At 48.0% G+C, this 26,021-nt stretch overlaps 1 long non-coding RNA gene across 1 annotated transcript in view; it reads right to left on the bottom strand.

Annotated features, from left to right (window-relative positions):
• Nucleotides 1–557: 557 nt before the first annotated feature.
• The window catches only part of LOC144690901 (uncharacterized), a 53,583-nt gene continuing 28,119 nt past the window's right edge, over nucleotides 558–26,021 (bottom strand). The window contains exon 3 of the long non-coding RNA XR_013578990.1: nucleotides 558–705. This is a non-coding gene — a long non-coding RNA (uncharacterized LOC144690901). The remainder of the gene's footprint in view (nucleotides 706–26,021) is intronic.

The following is a 26,021-nucleotide window of genomic DNA, read 5'->3' as shown; positions in this document are numbered from 1 at the left end:
ATCCATGCTGGCACTGTCACCATCTCACACTGGCACTGATACCATCTCCCACTGGCACTATAACCATCCACACTGGCACTGTCACCATCTCCCACTGGCACTATAACCATCTATGCTGGCACTGTCACCATCTCACACTGGCACTGATACCATCTCCCACTGGCACTGACACCATGTTCCACTGGCACTATATCCATCCACACTGGCACTGTTACCATCTCACACTGGCACTGACACCATGTCCCACTGGCACTATATCCATCCACGCTGGCACTGTCACCATCTCACACTGGCACTGTTACCATCTCACACTGGCACTGATGCCATCTCTCATGGGCTTTAGCTCCCAGGTTCCAGATTTGATACCCAGCCTGTGTTGATCTCAGCCAGCTGTCCACCAGGAACACCACAACTAGCCTCAGAATGAAAGGCAGATTGCATTTATACAGTGCCTTTAATCCTCAGGATGTTGTAATGTGAGAAACAAAACATTTAGCTATGTTGGTTGAGGAGTAAATATTGGCCAAGACATCAGGAAGAACTTGCCTGATCTTCTTCGAAATAGTGTCATGGGATCTTTTACGCCAGCTGGGAGGACAAGTGGGGCCTCAGTTTAACATCTCATTGGAAAGGTAGCACTTCTGACAGTACAGGACTCCCTCAGTACTCCACTGGAGTGCCTGCCTTGCTCTTGTGCTCAAGTTTCTGAAGTTGAACGAAGAAGTGAGAGACTTACCAACTGACCCACAGCATATACCAAGGAAGGGGAAACAAACTGAGGCAGGGTTCCAGCTCCTGGCCCGTTGGAAAGCGTGGCGGTCAGCAGGAATGTGGAGTGTTTGGTTGCGGTTAGGGTCATTTGCTGACACTCACAGCCGAGGCCACTCTTGAAGGATAGCCACTCGACTGAGGAATCTCGAAGATGAAAATGGAGGTGAGACGAGGGTGAGGACATTCCGGCCCTGCTGTGGTGGTACCTGCCACAGGGAATGTGGCAGCCCAGCCAATAGCCAATTGACTCTGGGCAGGGCTGGACGATCCTGGTGGCAGGCTGGGCCGGAAAACCCCGCCCACGGTTTGTCAAACCCCCCCTCTCTTGGATAACGTGCCTTTAAAATACACTGACATCAACTCACAAAAGAAGCGTCTTCTGTTTCTCTTTCTCAGCAAACCTCCCTTCACCCTTCTAAACTCCCCAAGGTAGGCGCCGCACAGCCCCGGGATAATCGCTGGAACGATGCTGGGTGTTGTGTGAGTGTCGTGTTATGATCTGGGAGCATTTGGTATTTGTCAAACCAAAACAAGCCAATTACCGTACCAGCTCATTGGGCACGGAACTCACTCAACATCAAAGCACTGGCAAGGTTTGACTGTGTAAACACTGCAGTATGTTGAAGACAGGCTCTGTGGCACAGACACTAATTACCTCCAATCATACATCTCCTGCAGCTTTTGTTTTCATTCTGTGTTCAGTTCTTCAGAAACATGAAGCAGAATCTCTTACAGAAACTAGGCTGTACCAAAAACAGAGGGTGGATGGGTGGTTGGGGGTTATAGAGAAAGAGTTAGGCAGGGAGAGAGAGAGAGAGACACACACACACACATGCTCAGATAGATAGAGAGACAGAGGTAGAAAGAGATAAAAACAGAGAGAGGGAGACAGAGAGAGAGATCAAGAGAGAAACAGACTGAAAGACAAGTAGGTTGAGATGGAGGTAGAGAGAGATAAAAACAGAGGAGAGGAGACAGAGAGAGAGGGACAGAGGTAGAGAGAGAAATCAAAACAGAGGGAGGGAGAGAGAAAGAGAAAGAGGGGCAGAGGGAAGGAGAAAGATGTGCAAGAGAGAGATAGAAAAAATGTACAGAGGAGAGAGTCAGGTATATTAATAGAAAGAGACCCAGAATAAAGCACCGATAGTCAGCTGAGAGAGACAGAGAGAGAGATAGAGAGACAGGCAAAGAGAAAAAAGTAAGATCAAGAGACCAGGAATAGAGATGATGGGTGGGGCAGGGGATTAGGGTGAAGGGCATGGTTGGGATTTGAGAATTGGGTTAGGGGCATTGGGGGATTGGGTGAGGGGTGGGGGTATGAAGGTGAGTGGTGTGGTGAGTGGCAAGGGTTGAGGGGTGAGGGGAAGCAGGGGGTGTGAGTGTTTTGGGCCTGGGGACCTTGGTGGCTTTGGCCATAGATGGGAACTCCGGGTACTGGCCTTGCCAAGGTTGGTCTGGTCCCCCCGGTGCTTGGGTCTAGAGTCCCAAAGAGGGAAAGATTAAAAATTTCACTATTTTTGGATAGGGGTTGGAGACAGAGGGTCAGGTTTAGGAGTTGAACTTGCCCCCTCTTTGGGTATTTCTACTCTTGTGAGGCAGGCGGCATCGTCATACCAGTTTTCCACATGACCCATGAACTCAGGAGCAGTGCTGGCCCAGCAATGGGCACAATAATATCAGCAACCGCTGTTATTGCTACCTGTGGACTATTGAGGCTAAAGTGTGTGAGAGCGGGTGAGAGAGTAAGGGAGAGATAGAGGGAGAAAGTGAGTGAGAGTGAGGCAGAGTGAAAGATTGTGAGGGAAAGGAAGAGAAGAGGGTGAGAGAGAGTGGGACAGAGGGAGCATGAGAGAAAGAGAGAGAGTGGGAGAGAAGAGAGAGAGAAAGGGAGAAAGCATGAGAAAGAGACCAGGCATGAGAGAACGAGAGAGGGAATGTGTCGAGAAAGTAAGTGTGAGGAATGTGTGTGAGAGAGAGGAAGAGAGGGAGGGACAGAGGGAGGGAGGGAGACCGGGAGAGAAAGGAAGAGAGGGAGAGAGAGAGAGAGAGGGATGGATAGGGAGAGAGAGGGAGAGAGATTGAGGGAGGTAGAGAGAGGGAGAGAGAGAGGGGAGGGAGAGAGAGATGGAGAGGGAGAGAGAGAGGGGGAGGGAGAGAGAGGGGAGAGAGAGAGGGGAGGGAGAGAGAGAGGGGAGAGAGAGAGGGGAGAGAGAGGGGAGAGAGAGAGGGGAGAGAGAGAGGGGAGAGAGAGAGAGGAAGGCAGAGAGGGAGAGAGAGAGGCAGAGAGGGAGGGACAGAGGGAGGGAGGGAGAGAGGGAGAGAAAGGAAGAGTGGGAGAAGGAAGGAGAGAGAGGGAGGGATAGGGAGGGGGAGGGAGAGAGAGAGGGAGGGAGAGAGAGAGGGGAGGGAGAGAGAGGGGAGGGAGAGAGAGGGGGAGGGAGAGAGATGGAGAGAGAGATGGAGAGGGAGAGAGAGATGGAGAGGGAGAGAGAGGGGGGGAGGGAGAGAGGGGGGAGGGAGAGATAGGGGGGAGAGACACAGAAGGAGAGATGGGGAGGCAGAGAGGGAGAGAGAGAGACAGAGATGGAGGAGAGGGAGAGAGTGAGAGGGAGGGAGAGAGAGAGAGGGAAGGAGGGAGAGAGTGAGAGGGAGGAAGAGAGAGGGAGGGGGAGAGTGAGAGGGAGGGAGGGGGAGGGGGAGAGAGAGGGGGTGGGAGAGAGAGGGGAGGGAGAGAGAGGGAGAAGGAGAGAGAGGGAGAGGAAGAGAGGAGAGAGAAGAAGGGAGAGAAAGGAAGAGGGAGAGAGGGAGACGGAGGAAAGGAGGGATAGGGAGAGAGAGGGAAAGGGAGAGGGAAGGAGAGAGAGATAAGGAGGGAGAGTGTGAGAGAGAGGAGAGAGAGAGGGGAGGGAGAGAGAGGGAGGGAGGGAGAGAGCGGGAGAGAGGGAGGGAGGGAGAGAAAGAGGGGGAGCAGGAGAGAGAGAGCGAGGGAGAGAGAGGGAGAGAGTGAGGGAGGGAGAGACTGAGGGAGGGGAAGAAAGAGAGGGAGAGAGAGGGAGGTGGACAGAGGTTAGGAGAGAGGGAGAGAGGGGGGAGAGAGAGGGAGGGAAAGTGGGAGGGAGGAAGAGAGAGGTGAGGAAGAGAGGGGGAGGGAGAGGGGGAGGGAGAGAGGGAGAAGGAGCGGGAGGAAGGGAGGGATAGCGACAGAGGGAGAGAGAGTGTGAGGGGGGAGAGAGAGTGAGGGAGGTAGGGAGAGGGAGAGGGAGAGAGAAAGGGGGAGAGAGAGAGAGGGGGAGTGAGAGAGAGAGGGGGGAGAGAGAGGGCTAGGGAGAGAGAGGCGGGGAGGGAGAGAGAGGGGGGGAAAGAGAGGGCTAGGGAGAGAGAGGGGGAGGGAGAGGGGGAAGGGGAGGGAGAGGGAGAGGGGAAGGGAGAGAGGGGTGAGGGAGAGGGAGAGCAGAAGGGAGGGGGGAGGGAGAGGGAGAGCGGAAGGGAGAGGAGGGAGGGAGAGAGAGGGAGGGAGAGAGAGGGAAGGAGAGAGAGAGGGAGGGGGAAGGAGGGAGAGGGAGAGGGAGAGAGAGATGGTAGGAGGGAGAGAGAGGGGAAGGGGGAGAGAGAGAGAGATAAAGAGGGAGAGAAGGAGAGGGACAGAGGAGGAGAGAGGGAGAAAGGGAGAGAGAGAGAGAGGGCGAGAGCGGTAGAGAGAAATGGAGAGAGGAATAGAAACAATGAGAAAATAGCATCAGAGTAAAATGGAAGAGAGAGTAGAATGCTAGGATAGAAGGGGACAGATTGACAGACAAGAGAAAAAAGACAGATAGGAAAGGCTGACAATGCCAAAAAGAGACAGTGTGAGAGATAGAGGATGAGAAAGAAAGAGAGAGAAATAAATTGTTAGAGAAGCAGTGATAGAGGCACAGATTGAGTGAGAGAGAGAGAGAGACAGAGAGCAGGTTTCTGTGGGAGACAGGGACAGATTGAAAAGGAAACAGAAAGCTAAAAGATAGGGGCATACATTGAAAGTAGAAAAGAGAGAGGGAGTGTGAGAGAAGAGACAAAGAGAGGAAGAGGGAGACAGAAGACTGATTTTGGCTATTGAGGTGGGTAGCTCAAGTTGGGAAATTCCCCAACTCACCGGATCTGTCTTGGTAAAAAGTATCTGAAATGTATGATTTTCACACTGGAGGCACAGGTGTGGGAAGCTGTTGGGCCTGCTGTCCCTGGAAACAGAGCCAAGGCTGGCTGGTTAGAAGGCCCATCTCAGTTCTCTGGGACCCAGTTGCTTTACAAGCTGTTAGGTTCTCTAACCTCACCCCTCTCACTCCCCCCACCCACCCCCCCTCGGCCCCTCATAACCTCCATGCCAACTCAATGCTAATTCATGTCCCCTCCCCACCCCCATGGCCCCTCAACCCTCCACGCCACCTCCATAGCCACTCACCCAGTATCCACCATGGGCAGACCTCCGGAGCCATGTGGGGATGAAAACAATACACTTCTAACAATCTAATGCGGCTCTCACTCCTACTCATTTGGTAGTGAAAATAAACTCCCATTCATAGAACCCATTCTGGATCATGGAGACACAGGGAGAAAAAAGTCAAAGATACAAATAAATGTGAGAGAGAGGGCTGAGGTGTAGGAATGCTCAGATGGTCCTCATTAAACCAATTACTGTTAAGTTTCCATCACTGACTGTAACCGGCTGCCAAGTATGTTTGGTGCTGGGACTTCCTCTGCCAAACCCTGCCCCTGGAGACTGGAATGTGGAGAGGTTGTCACAGCACTCAGCATGCTAATTCTCTCTGCAGACTGTGATCTCACTTTAATAGAGTTCTCCTAACCACTTACAGACCAAACTGCCTGTATAAAGGAATGGAGGCCTGCAACAGATGGAGGCCCCGCACCCTGTCTCAGGAAGCCTGATAGACCTGAGCCAGAATCTCACACTTTGTTCTGATGAATGCTCGGCGCAAGTAATCACAGACATTATTAACTAGGCTTAAGATGGTCACAGTACTCCTGATTTTGAAGCTGATAAAGATTTGAATTTCTTCAACAGAATCTTCAATCAGGCCTGGCCCTCTGTTTAATGCCCCCTATATTATAGTTTCCATTATAGTATCCTGTGTGAGGGCAGCACAGCTGTGCCCAGTCACTTCAGACCCTGGTGTGTGCTGGATAATATTTTCAGTGAAAAACAAAATTGGATAGAAAGGGTCTGCTGTTTGCTTAGCTCATGAGTAGTAGGGACCTGTGATTGGCGGTGACAAGGCCCCAAACCCTGCCTGAGGCCTATTGGTGACCAGAACTAAAACTCTCCCTCAGTGAGGCTTGTGTGTGACTGGATCCCAACCCTCCCTCAGTGAGGCCTGGGACAAAACCCTCCCCATTAACATTGGCCCTGGCCTCAGCTTCAAATGAAATACGTTTTTAAACTGCTTTTAAAAGTAAAACAAGATTGTATTATCTACTCCAACTCAAAAACAAAAATACCTGGAAAAACTCAGCAGGTCTGACAGCATCTGCGGAGAGGAATACATTAACGTTTCGAGTTTGTATGACTACTGTCAGTTAAGTGCTACACCCTAATGTTCAAAGGCTTTCGCAGTTTTCTCAGATTGTGATCCCTCCACAGAGTGAAAATATTGAAGTAAACACAGCCAAAACCATTTTCAAATAGTCTCTTTTCCTAATCTTCTTTCCTTCCCTCTTACCAGAGAGAGAAAAAAACACAAAGAAGGAATGAGAGAAAGGAAATAACAAAGACACTGAGGGGGTGATATCGAGCAAGTGAGGTGAGAAAGACAGAGAGAGAGTGTGAAAGAGTGACAAAGAGAGAAAGATTCAGAAACTCAAGATGGAATGAAGGAGTGAGAGTGAGGAATAGCCTAGAGTGAGTGATTGAATCCTTACTGCTGGTATGGTCGCTGCCCCCATTCCAGTAGCTCACCCAAGTGACCATTGAGAGCCAGATAGAAAGTGTCAGCGTGGGAGTAGCACTAGATAAGTTACTCCTATGGAGGCCTGGCACAAATATGATGGGCCAAATGGCCTTCTTTTGTACTGTAACAATTCTGAGTTAATTCAACTGCATTAGAGGGAAGTGTATAACCCAGCCAATACCATTCCTGTCCTCACACCAAGACTCACACTGAGTGTACGGCGGTTGGGAGTGAAATTCTAGGTAGTTTCCTTCCTAGTTACTCCAGGTACCTTGGTGTTATTGTAATCCTCCACCACCAGCCCAACTGGGACCCATTAATTGGCCACAGACTGGACACTGAAGCTGAGACCTTCCTTGTCCTACATGGCTAATGTTTTACAATGAAAACCAATCCCAAAGCCAGCCTTGGTTTCCAAGTTCTTCATTCCCGTTCTGAAAGTGGAAATTACACCGCGTTCACTGCCAACCTGACCTTGGATTTCACATCAACGTTACAGCAGATGTTAAGCTGACAAGGTAGGAAATGAAAAAATTATCCATGGGAGCAAAGGAAAACAGCGCTCAGCATCAAGAGTCTGACACCTCATCCTATCATTTTCAGAAACAACTTAGTTTGATATCGTACTTTTCACATTCTTAGAATGCCACAGAGTGTTTCACAGCCAATGAAGTGGAGTCACTGTTTATAATATAGGAAGCACGGCAGCCAAATTACACAGAGGAAGCTCCCACTAACAGAAATAAGATAGGAACGTAGGAGCAGGAGTCGGCCATTCTGCCCCTCAGGCCTCCTTCGCCATTTAATTAGGTAATGGCAGACCTTCTACCTCAATGCCATCATCTTCCCGCACTATCCCCACATTCCTTGAAGTCATTGGTATCTAGAAATCTATCGACGTCTGCTTTGAACATAATCAATGACTGAGCCTCCACAGTCCTATGGGGTAGAGAATTCCAAAGATTCGCCACCCTCTGAGTGAAGAAATTCCTCCTCATCTCAGACCTAAATGGTCTGCCCCTTATTCTGAGACTGTGTTAATGATCTGCTGGGATTGAGGGATGAATTTTGGACACTGGGCAAACTCTTTAGTCCCCCTAGATTCTTCTGTTTTAACATTGTCCTACACAGACAAGCGGGGCCTTGCTTTAGAATGGCACCTGAAAGATAGCACCTCTGACATTGCGGCGCTCCCTCAGCATTGCACAGATGTGTCAGCATTGGTTTATAATCCAAGGTCCTTAGGTTGGTCTTGAATCTACAAAAAAGCAAAAAAATTGCCTCACTAAGCTAAATATTTAAGTGGAGAGACTAACCTTCGCAGGATTCTGGCCTGGGAGTCACAAATTACCCAAAAGGTGGGGGTGGGGAGGGGGGTGGGGTCAAACTAATAAGTGACTTTAAAGTAGAAAGGAAAACATCCACCTGTGACAGGTGAGAATGGTTCACTCTTCCTGAGAGACAAGCAGATGGTTTGTGGCTCTGTGGCTACTGGTGTCAGCCTTTCTGCTCCCTAGTGTTAGGAAGCTCTTCCTTGGCCTTCCTGCATCCGTAGAGGGCTGAAGCCAGCATGGATCACTTTGAAAAACTCTTTCCTGCCCAAAGTGATTTCTCTTCCCTCTTGAGAGCCTTTTCTTAGATGCTTGTTTACAAATGGGTCATGAGATCCCACCTTTACAAGGACGCTTGTGCTAGACAAATGCCCTTGGCAGAGATAACAGGCCTGATGTTCAGCCAGCAAGCTGCTTTGGAAACTTTCTTTATAGGACTTGTATCACATTTATTACATTTCTGAAGATTTTGTAAGGTTATTATGCAGCAATTTCTAACCCCTTTAACACTTTGAATGCACAGTAAGACCTGTATTATTGGAGAGGTCGTGCGTTGCTATATGTTGGGTATATATATTAGGTTTGAGAAGGAAGATGGGACTTGGTTTAACATCTCAACTTGAAGATGGCGCCTCGGACAGTGCAGCACTTCCTCAGTACAGCACTAAAGTATTACCTGCAACTCTCTGGAGGCCAAATAGCCTGCTGATGTTCACAAGCTCCTGCTCCTGCTCCTTTGGTAAAATAAGCATGAGGTCTTATCCCAGAGGTTTTATCATCTCCCAGGATCCACACACATCACAACTTAAGATTGCTAATGATTTCTCCAGTTATCTGGCTGAATATCCAGATTATATTTCATCCACATCCTCTCTCCCTATGCCCCGTTGTAATCCAAGAATTGGATAATGATGGTGCTTGGCGAGGAATGTGTCTGAGGTTTTACATTGGCTATTGTTTCACATATTGCCAGCCCCTCATCATTTCCTTTCAGTGATTAATGTGGTTCTAGAAACCGAGGCAAAATCTTAATTACAGCAAAATACAATGAAAACCCTTTGTGCCTGATCCTATGGACTGAGGAATGTAACCACCTGGAACAGCATCAAATTCTATAAACATATTACATTCAAGCTGTGAATCTAGGTTATATTCACCCCACCCCAACTGCTCCCCAGAATCCAACCTACCCTCTTTCATTGAGGAAACCCTAGCACTGACTCAAAAGCTCGCTCGATACAGTTTTGAGCGGGAGAGTCCTCCTTGGTGTTCTGGTCTATAGTTATCCCTCAGTAAAACAGATTATCTGGCCAATTATCTCATTGTTGCTTGTGGAATCTTGCTATGCACAAAGTCGCTGCCAGGCTTCCTACATTACAAGAGCGAGTGCAATCAAAAAGCACTTCATTAAAGAACTGCAGTCATGAAAGGCTCTATATAAATGAAATCTCTGTCCACCTTTTCTTTTCTTTAGCTGTGGACCCCAGTTTGATTGCCTGTTATTATATCCGGAGCAGGTCCCTTACCCAGTGATCCAGCACAGATTGAACACTTGTAACTTTGACGTGATTATCTCATCTTCACATACAAACTCAATCGAGCAGATTCTTTCCAACCTCCTGGTGTCTTGGTACAAAATCGGCAAAAATCCTGGAGACATGACGCAGGTGGCCAGTTACGCTACTTCTCTAGTCATTCTCCCCGTTTGCCACCAAACGTCCGCCGAGCAATCCGGAAACCCTGTAGAAATTCTATAGCCAATACTGGAAATGATCCACCTGTGACTCAGTGGGTAATGGGTTCAAATCCCACTCCAGGATCTGAGCACAAAAGTCAAGGCTGACATTCTAGCACAGAGGGAGTGGTGTCTTACGCCCTTAGAAAAGCACAGTGCAATTATATCAAGTCAAATGGTTTCGTGAAAGGGAAATCTTGTTGGACAAATTGGTTAGGGTTTATGAGGATGTAACTAGTGGGGTAGATAAAGGGGAACCTGTAGATGTAGTATACCTGGATTTCCAAAAGGCATTCGATAGGGTGCCGCACAAAAGGGTAATCGCAAAATGAGGTCTCATAGAGTTGGGGTAATATATTAGCATGGATAGACAATTAATTAACAGAAAGCTGAGAGTGGGCATAAATGAGGTTTTTTCAAGTTGGCAGGTAGTGAATAATGGAGTAACACAAGGGTCAGTGCTGGGGCCTCAGCTATTTACAGCCTATATTAATGACTTAGATGAAAAGACAGAGAGTAATATATCTAGGTTTGCTGACGATATCGAGCTAGGTGGGAAGGTAAGCTGTGGGGAGGACACAGAGGTTCCAAAGGGATGTAGACTTGTTAAGTGAGTGGGCAACAAGATGGCAGATGGAGTATAATGTAGGGAAGTGTGAAGTTATTCACTTTGTTGTAAGAGTAAAAAGCAGACATTAAGCAGTGCGAAACTTGTAAATGTTGATGTTCAAAAAGACTTGGGCAGAATTTTTCGTCTCATGGGTGGGCGCGGGTCTGACCCAGATGGGAGTGAAATAGTGCACAATGATGCTGGGCGAGTGTCCCGATGCCATCGCGCACTCGCGAGTTTTTGGCTGGCGGGTGCGTGAGAGAGGTGGCAGTGCGCCCATTGACAATTAAGAGGGCTATTAAGGCCCTTAAGCAATTAATTAAGTTGTATTTTTCGCTGCCCGCTCAACTGTTTGATTGGTAGATGGGCAAATAGGCCGTGGCATTTTTAATGAAACCTCATCCGCGGGCAGGATGAGGTTTTCAACGGTCACTAAAAAAAGAAAAAATTTTTTTAACATCTTTTCTTACGTGTCCCTCTTCATGTGACTGAGTCACATGTGGGTCATGTTTATATCATGTGTAAAAGGTTTATTTGTCATTTTGAAATCCTTTAACTCCCTGAAGCAGCTGTGTGCCTTCAGGGAGCTGTCAGTGCGCGCTCCCTCCGCGCACGCGCACACTTCAGCGCTCGCGCTTCTCCCGCCCCCACCCCGGCAGCGCTGAGGCTCTTAGTGCATCTTTCACACTGGCTGGTTGTTAGTTGGCCGGCCAGTGCGAAATCATGGTGGGAGCCCGATTGCGGGCAGTGGTTGGTTGCATGGCCGTTTCTGGGCCCACCACCATGCTCGCCTGACGAAGGGAAAATCCTCCCCTTGGGTGTGCTCGAACACAGGAAGGCAGAAAGTTAGCATGCAGGTGCAGCAAGCAATTAGGAAGGCAAATTGCATGTTACCCTTTATTGCATGGGGACTGGAGTACACGAATAAAGACGTCTTACTACAATTGTACAGGGTTTTGATGAGACCACATCCAGAATAATGTGTGCAGTTTTGGTCCCCATGTTTACGGAAGGATACACTTGTACTGGAGGCGGTACAGAGTAGGTTCACTAGATTGGTCTCTGAGGTTGTCCTATGCTGAGAGGCTGAGTAAATTTGGCCGCTATTCTCTGGAGTCTAGAAGAATGAGAGGAGCTTGATAGGGTGGATGCTGAGAGATTGTTCCTGCTGGTCGGGGAGTCTAAAACACGGGCGCACAGTCTCAGGATGAGGGACCGGTTATTTAGGACTGAGATGAGGAGAAATTACTTCACTCAAAGGGTTGTAAATTTTGGAATTCTCTACCCCAGAGGGTTGTAGATGCTCCATTGTTGAATATATTTAAGTCTGGGATAGACAGATGTTTGGTCTCTCAAGGAACCGAGGGATTTGGGGAGCGGCAGGAAAATGGAGTTGAAGCTCAATGTCAGCCATGATCGTACTGAATGGCAAAGCAAGCTCGATGGGCCGAATGGCTTTCAGCTGGTGGCCTCTCCACCTAATGGCGAAGTGGGGGAGGCTGGGGGGTGGGGAGAGGGTTAATCTGCTGTTGGCAAATGCCAACTAACTGGTTACATGGCCATTTAATGGGGCATTTGAATATTTACATTTGTTTCCTGCCTTCTTGTAGTAGGAAGCCTGATAAAGCGAGCTGTATCCAAATCAAAGTAACTTGGTGACTGAACGACTGTATTGTCATTACCTTGTGAAACTCACATTTTAAAATCAAACCTTGCCATTACAAAATCCTGGAGGAGAGTTGTCAATGGGAACAAAGGCACTTGGACCGGGGCCATGCCTACTTCCTCAATTCCCAGCAAGGAAAACAACATGCCAGGCTGGGACTTCCCCAGTGCAGCCTGGGAAAGCATAGGCACAGGAGGAGGCCATTCAGCCCTTTGAGCCTCTCCCATCACTCAACTCAAGAAATGATGTTTGCTCAGGCTATGGTTTTCTTTAAGTAAGGAGAAGTATTTTTGTTTCCAGATTAATAATTTTAAGCAAATATGCTTCGGATGGCAAGGAGGGTAGTTTCTGGGCTATTGTCTCCATGATCCCCACAACAGGATTGGCTGGTGATTGTGTTTAAATGACATTGTACAAGAGACGAGAGGCAAATCACTGGAGGGGGGCAAAGGTCACACATCTTGCGAGTCCCCTGAAGCAGCCTGTGTCTGTCCAGCAAAGTAGAATCAGATGAGATGTACCTGCCAGAGATTGGCAGCTCTTGTCAGGGTATAGTTTCTCCAGAAGACAGGGCTCAAAGTCTGGTCACACATCTGCTTCCCAGATGCCTCTTCAGTTGGTGTGGGCCTACCTGGGAATTCTCAGAGAGAAGAATTTTCCACAGGAATGAGGCTAATTGGCTTTCCAAAGTGTGTAAATTGAATTCCTCTTGCAGACCGGTTGCTTGCTGTGGTTTTTATTCACTCAGAGCCCCCTCCTGTTTGCCCTTTGATCCTGCCTCCTTTGTTATATGTATAAAAATGAAAGAGGCCCAGGAGCAATAGACTGGCCGCTTGACTTTCAACACCTGACTGTGAGAAGCAGTCAAATAAACATGAAAGGGTCCCAGAGCCTCGCTAATGGGCCGGCCCCCAATGAAACATCTGGAGCTTTAATGGAGTGACGCCAACAAGGCAACTGAGTGGAACAGGCCAGGCGGAGGAGTGGGGAGGCAATGGAGGGAGAGGGAAATGAGCAGGTGGGGAATAGGGGGAGGGTCCTGAACCCCTCACAGCTGTCTGTCTCTGTCTCTAACACATGCCTCTCAATCGAAAGAAAGGACTTTAATCTGACAACCTCAGGACATCTCGAAGTACGTTACAGCTGACAAAGTGCAGTCACTGTTATAATGCAGTAAATGCAGCAGCCAATTTGCACACAGCAAGACCCCACAGTCAGCAAATCGATAAATGACCAGGTAGTCTCCTTTAGAGATGTTAGTTGAGGGATGAATGTTAATCAGGGCGAACTCTCCTGCTCTTTTTTGAACAGTGCCAGGGTGGGGATCGCACCTGAGAGGTCAGATTCTGCCTCAGCTTGATGTTTCACCCACAAGGCAGCACCACTGACAGTGCAGCACTCCCTCAGTATTGCACTGAACTGTCAGCCTAGATTTTGTGTGCTCAGGTTACATGTGGGATTTGAACTCACAGCCATCAGTGGGGGAGCAGTAAGAGTTATGTTACTGGACGAGTAATCCAGACCCCTTGCACTGGTTCCTGTGCAGGGAGCTCCCTGGGGAGCTCCTCACTATGACCACTTGCCTGGGGCCATCCATTGCTCTCTCTCCCCTCCAAATCCTCACATCTGCTGATTAAGTTCCCCTGAATCTAACAGTGCATTTTCACCAAAACTAAAAAGTTAACTGTCAGTTTAAACAGCCTCATGTCTGATGGTTCAAACCCCACCAAACTACCTGCTTAATATCTTAAAAAGACCTGGCTGTAAATTTTCTCTCATTCCAGGTTTCAAATGCCAGGACTTCACCTAGATCATTGGCTGAATTCTACAGTGGGATGCACTGCTGGCTCCCCTGTTGCAAAAGTTGGTCACGAACCAGCCAACTTAAAAGAAGGCTGCCCTGCAGTGATAATGGTGCCAGCCGGCTAAACAGGCTGAGACTGGGAGAATATCCCACCCTCGAGAACTACCGGCCAACCTGACTGGCACCAGAGCTGAGTAGTGGGCGCTGCTGGGATGGCAAGCGAGCCCAGGAAGCAGAGAGCAAATGGATGGTGGAGGACCTGGACTCAGGTAAGAGCAGGATTTTTGAGCAGGGTGGGATAGGGCACCTTTGTGCACTGAGCAGTTTAAGCACATGAACTGCAGAAGGTTAAAAAAACAAAGTTCCTTTATTCCACTGGCATCAAAACTATAAACAGTCAAAGAAAACCGTAACTCCAAGAAGCAGCTATTTACAGGGTACTCACTGCCGATGCTCCAGATTTCTCTCCTAGTCAGGACCTCGGCTCCGCACTCACCAGGCATCTTCAGGCTTGTCCTGCTGCCCAGCTCCTGGCTGCAGTCCTGCTCCCCGCTCTCTCCGTGAGGCTTCTCAGACTCAGCGGTGCTGCCAGTCAGTTGGACCAGGTTTCCAATCCCCTTCCTGGCTCCTTAGCCACACTCAGGGTTGCAAGCTGCCCTCGGCTCCAGCCACACTGCCACTCACAAGTCCTCGCTTTGTCCTGGCAGCTTTCTCCCTCACCATATGGCACCTGGCTCCACGGTTGAGCTAACCAAAGACACTGCTCAGCGTCCCACCGGGGCTGACTGGTTCCCTTGCTCAGTGTTCTCCCCACCATCACTACCTGCTGCTGGAGGCCTTACTATACAATGGAGGAGGGCGAGTGGAGAGGAGGGCGACGGAGGTGGTTGTGCAGGTTTTGGAGGTCAGTCGAGGAGGCACCTCAGATGGTGAAAAGGCAGACTCTCCACTCTCGCCCACCTGCCCCTGTCAACCGCATTATCACATGGACCGTGTAATGGTCGGTCAGTTGCTTGCTAACAAGTGCAATTGCCCATTAATTTAAAAAAATTTTCTTTCAAAATATCAGGCGGGCTGTTGATTTTGTTGTCTACTCGCCTAGCGTATGAATTGGAACTGGCATGTTTACTTTAGGTGTGCTACAGTCTCACCCGCTCTCAGATGCCACAGGTTTTTGAAGGACCTAGGAGGGCTGGCTCCTTGGGGATAAGGGATACCCTCAGAAAACCTGACTGATAACACCAATTTGCCGTCTGCAGATTGCCGCTGGGGAGAGCTACAATGCTGCACATGCCTCCATTGGGTCTGTGATTGAGCAGACCATAGGTCTCCTAAAGATAAGGTTAAGATATTTGGACCACTCAGGCAGGGCTCTCTAATTCTCACCACAGAGTGTGTCATGGATCATCATTATCTGCTGCACCCCGCACAACCTTGCACTACAAAGGGGCAAACTCTTGGCTGAGGGAGACATGGAGGACCAAGGTGTCTCCTCCTCCTCCGACAAGCAGAAGCCATAGCAGGGCTACTACAGAGAGGCCCGTGCCAATCTGATAGCTACCAGATTTCAGGCAGGGTTAGCTGTCACCACGTTTCTTTAAGTCTTGCTTTTCTAACCTCTCCTGCCTGGCAGGCCCAGCTCCTTTTTGGTAACTGACATTATAATTTGCTCTAATGTCCCTTGGTTTCTGATAGTTGAATTGAATTCCACTACTAAACATCTGTCCTGCTGGTGGTTTGAGCCTTTGCATGCGTAAGCTGATATACAGAGCCCTGGCACTAAACGCACACAATAAGAACCTGCACAAATCTCGGATCTCCCGTGACCTCAGGCAGCTGTAACCAGAAAACAGATTTTTCCCATGCCCTCACAAAATCCATGCGCACGGTAATGGGGAAGCAATATCAAATCGAGCTTCGGCAGGGATGCACTCCTGTCACACTCACACCTGCTCCCAAAGGGGACTGACCTGGCAGAGACCTCTTTCAGGCAGGACCAGATAGATGGGTCCATATGGAGGGCCAGCACGAGAATGCGATTTGACCCCTCGAGATCTCTGTCCATGCAGATTGATCAGTGGGGGTCATGTTCCTGCCCCTCAATCGCCGCTTGTTCAGAGTAAACCCATATCCCTTCACACCTTTATCATGTCAAGAAGTTTCGAGCTCACTGAGAGTGCCTCAGCTGTGCTGCGGGTTGCTGAGTTGCAACCACTCCGGACCCTCCGATTGCAGGGACCTCCACAAGTCTCTGTCCTAAATGGGCCTGAGCATTAGTGTGAGACTGTGATCTGTCATTGTGGACACTCTGACCAAGGTGAACAGCTTTGCTGAAAAAAGAGACAAGTCTAAGCTTTTTGTCTTGCACTCATCCGGACATTCACAAGAATACCAATATAAGGGGGAAAACAACAATTTATACTGTATGTCAAGAGAGTGCTGATTGGTTGGCAAGTGGTGTTGTCATGGAGAATGCACCACTGATGGTGACTGACAGTTAACTGCCAGGCATTGTTTGAAATTTAAACTAGGCAGCTTGACCGTGATTGGTCAAGGCATTGCCATGAGGAATCAGTTCAGCAAATGACTGTCACTTATTTTGTTTAGCTGAAACAGGTGCAATGTGTGAACGTGTTCTTTCTGTCTGCAAAGAACAGGACCCCGTGTATTAACATATGTAGCTTCCAGTACGCCCAATGCGCCACATTGCGAGCACAACTGACAATCTTAAATTGGTTGTCAGCGTAATTCTTAGCTCACTGAGGATTATTTAGCAAATGTTGTCCAATCGCTGAATCACATCTAACGTTGGACACTGTGTTTTGAGTTTTACAAGCACAGACTGGTTGGGTACAGCCTGTACCCTACCCAGTGCAAACAGTGGAAGGGGCATGCTGTTTGATACGATCCGCCAGTCTTTGGGATGCACGTCCTACATACCTAGCATCGCACTGGCACTGAAATTCATACAACACATTACTCATTTATGTGATAGGCAGAACGTCTTTTTGGCTTGATAGCAGCATCCTGTTAGTGGTAAATGCCACTCGTGTTGCTACTGCATAGTAGCGGCGTGAAACAGCTAGCTTCATCTGTTGCTCAAATTGTCGAGATGCCTTTTCCTTCCAGAGTAATCTGAGATGGAATAGGCACTTTTTAAGGCCCATTCAAGGCCTTAGGTCCATTTATGAGTTTGCGTGATACACAGCGTGAAATGATCTGATCAGGGTAGCCATTATCCTGCAGGATGCCTTTGATGCGCCCGATTTCAGCACCAAGCTTGCACGGTGAGCAAATGGTTCAGGCCCTATTTACAAGGTTGCTGATAAGGCCAATCTTATAGCATGTGAAACTGTAAGAATCCCAAATTGTATATTGACCAGTAGCGGTAGGCTTGTGGTAGACCACGGTAGAGAACCTCTTGCAGATTTCTCAACTAGTGCGTCGAGGAAAGGGAGTTCATTTGGCTGCTCCATTTCAAAGGTGAATTTGAGCGCAGGATGGAGCCCATTAAGACATGTAAGGAAATCATTACATGCAGCTGCGGATTTAAATATAGCAAACGTATCATCCATATATCGGAAATATGCGAGGGGTAGGAGGTTAGGTGCCATTCCACTGAAGACACGTTTCTCATGAGCTCTCATCTAGCCTCCTACCCCTTGCATATTTCTGTTATGTGGATGATACGTTTGCTATATTTAAATCTGCAGCTGCATGTAATGATTTCCTTACATGTCTTAATGGGCTCCATCCTGCGCTCAAATTCACCTTTGAAATGGAGCAGCCAAATGAACTCCCCTTCCTTGACGCACTAGTTGAGAAATCTGCAAGAGGTTCTCTACCGCGGTCTACCACAAGCCTACCTTCACTGGTCAATATACACATTGGGATCCTTACAGTTCCACACACTATAAGATTGGTCTTAGCGGCAACCTTGTAAATAGGGTCCAAGCCATTTGCTCACCATGCAAGCTTGGTGCTGAAATAGGGCACATCAAAGGCATCCTGCAGGATAATGGCTACCCTGATCAGATCATTTCACACTGTGTATCACGCAAACTCATCAACGGGCCTAAGGACATCTCTTTCGGCTTTGAAAAGAGCCCAGTCTACCTCAGATTACCGTGGAAGGGCAAGGTATCTCAAAAATTTGTGCAACAGGCGAAGCTAGCTGTTTCACGCTGCTAATGTGCAGTAACAACACCAGTGATATTTGCCAGTAACAGGATGCTGCTGTCAAGCCAAAAAGACATTCTGCCTATCACACAAATGAATAATGTGGTAAATAGATTTCAGTGTCAATGTGATGCTAGGTATGCAGGTTGTCCGTCCCAAAGACTGGCGGATTGTATCAAACAGCATGTCCCAGTCGCTGTTCACAATGGGCAGGGTACAGACTGTACCCAACTAGCTTATGTTTGCAAAACTCGAAACACAGTATTCAACGTTAGATGTGATTCAGCGATTGGACAACATTTGCTAAATAATCCTCAATGTGCTAAAAATTACACTGACAACCAATTTAAGACTGTCAGTCTGGCTCGCAGTGTGGCACATTTGTGTGTACTGGAAGCTACATATATTAGGACACAGGGCCCTGTTCTTTGTAGACAGAAATAACATATACACGCATTGCACTTGTTTCAGCTAAACTAAATAAGTGACAGCCATTCGCGACTGATTCCTCAGAGCAATGCCTTGGCCAATCAGGGTCAAGCTGCGTGGTTTAAATTTCAAACAATGCTTGGCAGTTAACTGTCAGTCACCATGGGTGGTGCATTCTCCATGGCAATGTCACTTGCCAACCAATCAGCACTCTCTTCACATACAGAATAAATTGTTGTTTTCCCCTTTATATTGATATTCTTGCGAGTGTCCTGATGAGTACAAGATGAAAAGCTCAGATTTGTCTCTTCTTTCAGCAATACTCAAGTTCTGTACTATCAAACGACTATTCGCAAACAGCTTTCCTCCATGGATCCTGTAGAAGCCTGTTAGAGCTGCTTATGATTCACGTGGATAGTCTCACAGTCCTCAGCACGTTCCAGCGCACAGACCCGTTCTACTCTCTCTCACCTCATGGGCTAAAACCCTGGTTCTTCAATAATGTCCAATGCACTTTGGTTGCTAAACCTTTATGTGAGGCCTACTGCCACCCTTGATAAGGAGACAAGGAGGCCAAACAAGTTCCCATGTGAGGTCTGATAAAGGCTTCCATCAACTGCACACACACACCTCTTAAATCCTACACTCAAATGCTTCTTGCAGTCAAGGCTAACTCGTCTGTTGCTTCCTTACTCTCAGCCTTCGCCTGCATGTTAGCTCAAAATGACAAATCACCAAGGAAGGCCATTAATGATCAGATGTGCCCACCACAGCTTTCTCCAGATATGTAAGGAGCCTCCAGTTTTCTAATATTAAGAAGACAATGTAGACCTTCACTCTCTCAGCCCTGAAACTGCATCTACAGTGTTCCTTGTCACTCATATAGCAGATTTAACTCCCCTCGAGTTCTCGTGCCATCCGCCATCATCTTACATCAGGGTAATAGCAGCAGGATCTGCAATGATCTCGCTGAACACACTTTCAGAGAGCAGAACATGGTGAGCTGCAAGTAATGGCTTGCATGAGGAGTGGCCAGGCAGCATAGTGACAGCTGATGGCCTGTGCTTCATCATGCACACGTGGGATTATTGAGTAGTCATTATGTTGGTAATGTGAGAGAAGAGAGAAGTTTGAACCTATAGGAGCTCATTATTGGACTCTGATGGGGGCTCACATTCCAGACCCTTAAATACCCAACTATTGAAGCAACTAGCAGCAAGATGGAATCCAGGAAACTAACAAACAGAGCAAGTGAACATATATTTAAAAGTGCCAATACTAGATACAATGGTTGTACACCCGTGCCACCTGTGTGCCTTCAATTCTTCTTAATCTTTCATTGCCTACCGCTACGTCTAGGTATAGCCCCGACATCCACAGTTGAGGAGGAGGTAGCCTGCTGACCGCTATGCCCTGTTGACTGTGATGACTCTGGCGGGGCTGCTCTGGCAGCCGAGTTCCAGGGGTGTCCGGCTTGTTAAGGGTCTCCTGCTTAGGTGCAGGGTGCACCCTCCTCAGCCTGACCTGCTGGAGGCCTGATGGGGTCAATGGCAGAGGGGAGGTGGAGCGGCAGGGTGCTCTTGGAGTGTCCTGAGCTGAAGCCCCGGGGGGTGTCTGGCTGATGCTCCTCCTCCCTGTGGGTGCCTGAAGTTGCCTCCCTGAACCCTTGAAGAGAAGTGGCAGTGGAGGGAGGTCGAGGTGCCCCGTTCTCCTCTTGCCTAGCCGCTGCTTCACTGCACCCATGGCTAGAGAGATGGAATGCAGGTCCAACCATATATCCGGCAGCCACTGTGCGTTCTGCTTGACCTGGGCCTCCAAGGCGGCTTCCACCTTTTTCCATGGAGGTAGCCAAGCGCTTGTATCCTGGTGCCACTACAGCAGACAGAATGAGGATGGACTCCTCCAGCCTTCAGTCTAGTCTGCACATGGCCTCTGGCAACTCTATGTGATCTTACCCTGCCTGTCTCTGCATCTTCAAACATGTCTCCTCAGGCTGAGCCCAGAGGCTCAACTTTTGCATGTGGCTCAGCAGGGGCCTGGTCTCCAGCAGTCCTCCGAGTGTCAGGGACCTTGGCTGTCACTGTCTCTGCCAGCTGTGGACCCTTGTCTGTGATGTACTCATCAGATTGTGACCCTGAGCATATTCTAGAATGTGGACCCATTGAGGTGAGTGTATCTACGCTGGTGGAGGGAGCAGGAGAACACTGTGATGGGGCATCCTCTGAGGCTTCTAAAGCATGCTCCTCAGAGGTAGGACTGGAGATGGGGCAGTGGGTGATTTCCCTGTTGGCCTCCCCATTTTCTTGCTGGTACCTGGAAGAGAGAAAAGAAAGAATTAGTGATTGACTAAACAGGCTCCTTAATTAAAATGATGTCTCACTCTGTGGGCACAGCTGACAACTGCACACTGGAGGCATCCTCACTGGCTTCCTGGGGGAGTCCTATCTCGCATTCAGCACAGGCATGGTCCTGCTCCTTCCCGGCTATCTTGACAGCCTGTTCCTCATAAGGTTTGAGGATTCCAATGTCCGGAATTCTGCCTCCAGCTTGGGACCGCTCCCACTTGTTGTTGCTGTTCTTTTCCTGAAGAAGGACAGAAGGATTGATTGTCATCCCAATGGTTACATGAGCAGCTCAGGAGCATGTTTGCCGATGGAAGCTCCTGAGCCCTCCCCAGTAAGAGATTAGGAAGCAGGATGTCCTGCTACTGACAGAACATTGAGAGCATGAAGTGGCTGGCACACATTCAGTGTGTATGTCCCAACTACTAGTGAGTGCTGCAACACAAATTCATGTCTGACATCCCTGAGCACTCACACACTTACACTGCCTGATGTCCTTCTGAGTGCCAGTTTGCAGTGAGAATAAACAGTGCACTTACCCTGCCGGAACGCAGCAGATCATTCATCCTCTTCCAACACTGCTGGGCGTTTCTGTGCTGAGCCCCATGGACACTAATCTCCGCTGCGGCCTCCATCCAGGCCACTGTGGTCAGGTGGGAGGACCTCCTGCTGTCACCCCGGGGCATACAGCACTTCTTGCCTTTCCTGGTCGGCCTGGAGGAGAGTCTCCAGGGAGGCTTCTCTGAACCGTGGGTCCACACATTGTTTTCTTCTCTGGGACATTCTCGTTTAGTGTTGAATGACAGCCAGACTGAAGTTCCTGGCCTGCAGTGAGTGAATGGCTGTCCAGGTGCCCTTTAAATATTCAACATCATGAGGTACCAGTGGGAATGGTGACTTCCTTCCTGCTCCTGCCACGAGATTCACTGTGCTCTGCCCGGATGTAGAATTAATGAGCTGGCCAGTGCAAGATCACAGCTTTTTCTTGTACAAATTACCTCAACCTGTCATAATCTTGTACACCTCTATCAAGTCTCCCCCCCCATCTCCTTTGCTCCAAGGAAAACAATTCCAGCTTCTCCAACCTAACCTCATAGCTAGAAACCCTCATCCCCACAACCATTCAAGTAAATCACCTCTGCAACTTCTCAAGGGCCCTTACATCCTTCCTGTGTGTCATCATGTTGAATGCATTTTGCAAATCCAAATATACTACATCTTCTGGTTCCCCTTTATCTACCCTGCTAGCTCCTCCTTCAGGTACCACACCCTAAGAGGGCATTGACAACCATGGACTTCCATTGGATTGGTCCATGATTATGCTTGGCAAAGTACTGCAGTGGTTTGCTATTGACTCCTTCAGTATGGCAGATCGGAAAACTCTTCTACTGTTACCACTTACCAGGTGCATTGAAAGGATTTACAGGCTGATAATCAACCTGTTTGGCTATAAATGCCATCCATGGCCATCATGCCCTGAAGTGGGATTTGAACCCAGAGCATCCGGCCCAGAGGTAGGAACACTGTCACTGTGCTACAAGGCCTCCTAACCTTGCTAGTTACATTCTCAAAAAAACTCTAATAAATTTGTTCAAGACGATTTTGTTTTCATAAAACTATGTTGACTCTGCATAATCATATCCCAAAGTAAAGGCACACAACATAAGCCAGACTTGTGGTTTCTCACTTCTTTCCACTTTCTGTTTTTCTCCCATAATTTCTGAATTTTAAAAAATCTTTTTCTTCCCCTCTGTCTGTATTTGTGTGGTGGGGAGGGGAGGAGACAGAGAGAGAGAGAGAGAGAGAGTTCAGCATGAAGACCTTGGAGATTCTGAGGCAACAGGATCGGGATTTAGCTGGGCTTTGGACAGTGGGTCGAATTGGCAACTTGTCCTGAGGGGAGACAAGGTAGGGTTCTGACTGCCCTGTGCTTTCACAACTTCATCTGGCGATGGCATGGATACCTATGTGATAAATGTCACTCTCATGGCGTCACAGAGGAAGGCGGGTGATAGTAATAGAAAAAAAGCCAACCTCTGATACAGCTGCTTGACCAGTGAGGTTGTAGAAAAAGAAATGAAGGACTTCCATTTATATAGCACCTTTTACAACCTTTTGGGCCTCTCAAAGCACTTTACAGCCTTACAAGCACTTTTTGAAGTGTCACTATTGTAATGTAGGAAAAACGACAGCCAAATTGCTCACAACAAAACTCCCACAAATAACAATGTGATAGTGACCAGGTAATCTGGCTTTTGTGATGTTGATTGGAGGATAAATGTTGGTTGGGACACCAAGGATAACTCCCCTGCTCTTCTTTGAAATATTGCCATGGGGTCTTTTACACACACCTGAGGAGGATGATGGGGCCTCTCATCCAAAGGATGGCACCTCCAACAATGCAGCACTCCTTCAAACCACTTTCACCAGCTGGTTCATGCCTGACACTCAAAGAGAAAGGGTGGTCTCAATACGTTCGAATCTTTCGTATCCTTAAAATAACTTTTCTTAACTTAATATGTTTGGTGCCAGTGAAACAAAGTGTTACCGAACTGGAATCCTCATGCATTCAGTATGCTTTCTCCTGTGTTATATTATGTTACGACCCACCCCCAGGTGAGGTTCCCCAAAGTTCTTGATCCAGGTGAGATTTATCACCGTCCGGCTGGGACACATCCAAATTGTTATGCCCTGGGTGAGGAGGGAATGAACTGGCTCCCTGTCTGAATTCAGCCCCCCCACTTTGTTGGTCACAACAAGATTTAATCTAAAAAGGATCCCTTTCGCAGATACCTTTTCCCTAAACTCAATCGTTCTGGTTTTGAAGGAGCCAATTTGATCAGACTTTCTTCAGTTAAAAGTAAGAGTGAGTTTATTAACTACTAAAGGCAAGAAAGGATAAAACACTATGCATATATGCATATACGGTCATACAGGTTAAAAGCAGGAATTTAGCTTGAAGTAAGAGAATATATATATATGTATTATAAAAAGAGGTATACGGGACAGTCCTTGACTTGTGGAGAGTAGTTGATTGAGTATTGTGGCCATTGTGATTCGAGGTTTCAGTAGAATTGATTTTGGTAAGTGAATAGTCCGTTTCGAGGTTCCAGTAGTGTTGACTTTGGTAGATGAACAGTCAGTTTTGAGGCTCCAGTGGTGTTGACTTCAGTAGAGAGGAAGAGAGATCGGGATACCTGCAAAATGGCGATTTGCAGGGGTGCTGTGTGTGACTGCTGCGTCTGAGTCAAACTTCCTGCACTTGTTCTCTCAGAGCACCCACCAACAGACAGATACTGGGGCAGATTTTCAGCTGACTTTAACCCCCTCCTTTGTATGTTCCAAGTGGGAAGCAAATTCACAAATCTGTCTGGGCATTGCTCACAGGATTTCTTGATGAGATGATACTTACCTCTCATTATGTCCCATTGTCTCTACCAGAGGGAGCAATTAGTTTCTAGATGTCTTTAGAAGTACCTTGGCTGGCAACAGGGTGGGTTTCCATTATGCCTTAGGGAGTCGCCCTGCAGCATTCCAGCCAGCGGCTCGTGTATATTTTTTAAAGACTCAGGTCTTATTTTTAAAGTCCAATATTTCCGGACGGAATTTGGTGCTCTTTTCCTTCATTATCAAGGCAAATTAACAGGAGCACAAACTGGTTTCCACTCCCCTGAAGTTGTGCTCCTCTCCCCTGGTGACCCTGCCTCAGGAATCAATTCTACCAGGGGGTAGGGGTGGGAGGGGGTGTGGGGCTGCTCATTTCATGTATCCACAAATCTTGATTCATTTTACTGTGAATGGCAGGAATTCCTGGTGAAATGAGACCTCTGGTTGTTGGCATTCCGTTGAAGATCCACATTGCAGAGATCAGAAGGGCTTGCTTCAGGAAGGTGAGCTGCCTCCAATGCACTCTGGACATGGGTGAATGCACACAGGCCATTCATTCACAGGGGCAATGTATTCACTATGTTTGTGCACTGTTTACAATCACTGTTTCCGAACAGCTCTATAATGGGGGAGGGTGTAGGAGAAGGTGAAGTGTCAAACAGGCAGGTAGAATAGGGCCTGATGGGCTGTTATTTCCTGATAAATACCTGCAGAAACAGCAGACGCTAACTATTCAGAGGGAACATCCAGGAGAGTGTCAGTTACAAAGCAAAATACACAGAGATTCCACAAGCTTGCAAATAAAACCTGTTTTTGTTCGGCTTTTGATCACCTGCCAAAGTGCCTTAACTCTCTACGTACCATACTGAATTCAAGGTGAGGAAGGTGTCCCTGTTTAAGGGTCGATTATGCTTTGTTACCCCTTCCTTGCTACAAAAGCAAAATATTGTGGCTGTTGGAGATCTGAAATAAAACAGGAAATACTCAGCAGGTCAGGCAGCATCTGTGGAGAGAGAAAAACAGAGTGAATAACCTTTCATCAGAACTGGGAAAATTTCTGATCAAAGGTCACAGACCTGAAACGATAACTCTGTTTCTCTCTCCAAAGATGCTGTCTGACCTGTTGAGTATTTCCAGCATTTTCTGTTGCTTCATTTCTCTTCATGTCTACTTGCCTTTGTTTGTAATATTCCTTCCCCACCCCAGGACTTGAGGACATAATCAAGGCTACACTTTCACACTGGATGTTAAACTGAGGCCCTATCTATTTGTACAGGGGATCCCAGGGGGGTGTTTGGAAGAGTGTGTTAGAACCACCGCCTCCCTGTGCCTCTGCCCCCTACCCCAACCCTGATGCCCTGATCAACATCCTCCCTCCTCCAACACCACTAAAAACAGCTCAACTGGCCATTGGTCTCATTGTTACATTTTGCTGTATGCACAATATGTTAAGACTAGCATTTGTATAGCACCTTTCATCACTTTAGGAGGTCCCAAAGTGCTTCACAACCACTGAGGTAGTTTTGAAATGTGGTCAGTGTTCTAGTGTAGGAAGCACAGGAGCCAATTTACACGCAGCAAGCTCCCACAAACAGCAATCTGCTAATGACCAGATAATCTGACATTCACCGTAATCTGTTGGCTGGGGGATAAATATAACAACAGTCACCATACCTCACCATACAGTTTAACCCTGCACCTCTAACGAAAAAGCAGATGAAAAGTGATTCTGGAGAGGTGAGAGTGACTGCCCTTCGCATCAAGGCTGCATTTGACTGAGTGTGGCATCAAAGAGCCCTAGCAAAACCGGAATCAATGGGAATCAGGG

This window comes from Cetorhinus maximus, chromosome 2, assembly GCF_964194155.1.
Source record: "Cetorhinus maximus chromosome 2, sCetMax3.hap1.1, whole genome shotgun sequence".
NCBI lineage: Eukaryota > Metazoa > Chordata > Chondrichthyes > Lamniformes > Cetorhinidae > Cetorhinus > Cetorhinus maximus.
The sequence above is the reverse complement of the archived record's forward strand: the minus strand, read 5'-3'. Positions and strand labels throughout refer to the sequence as shown.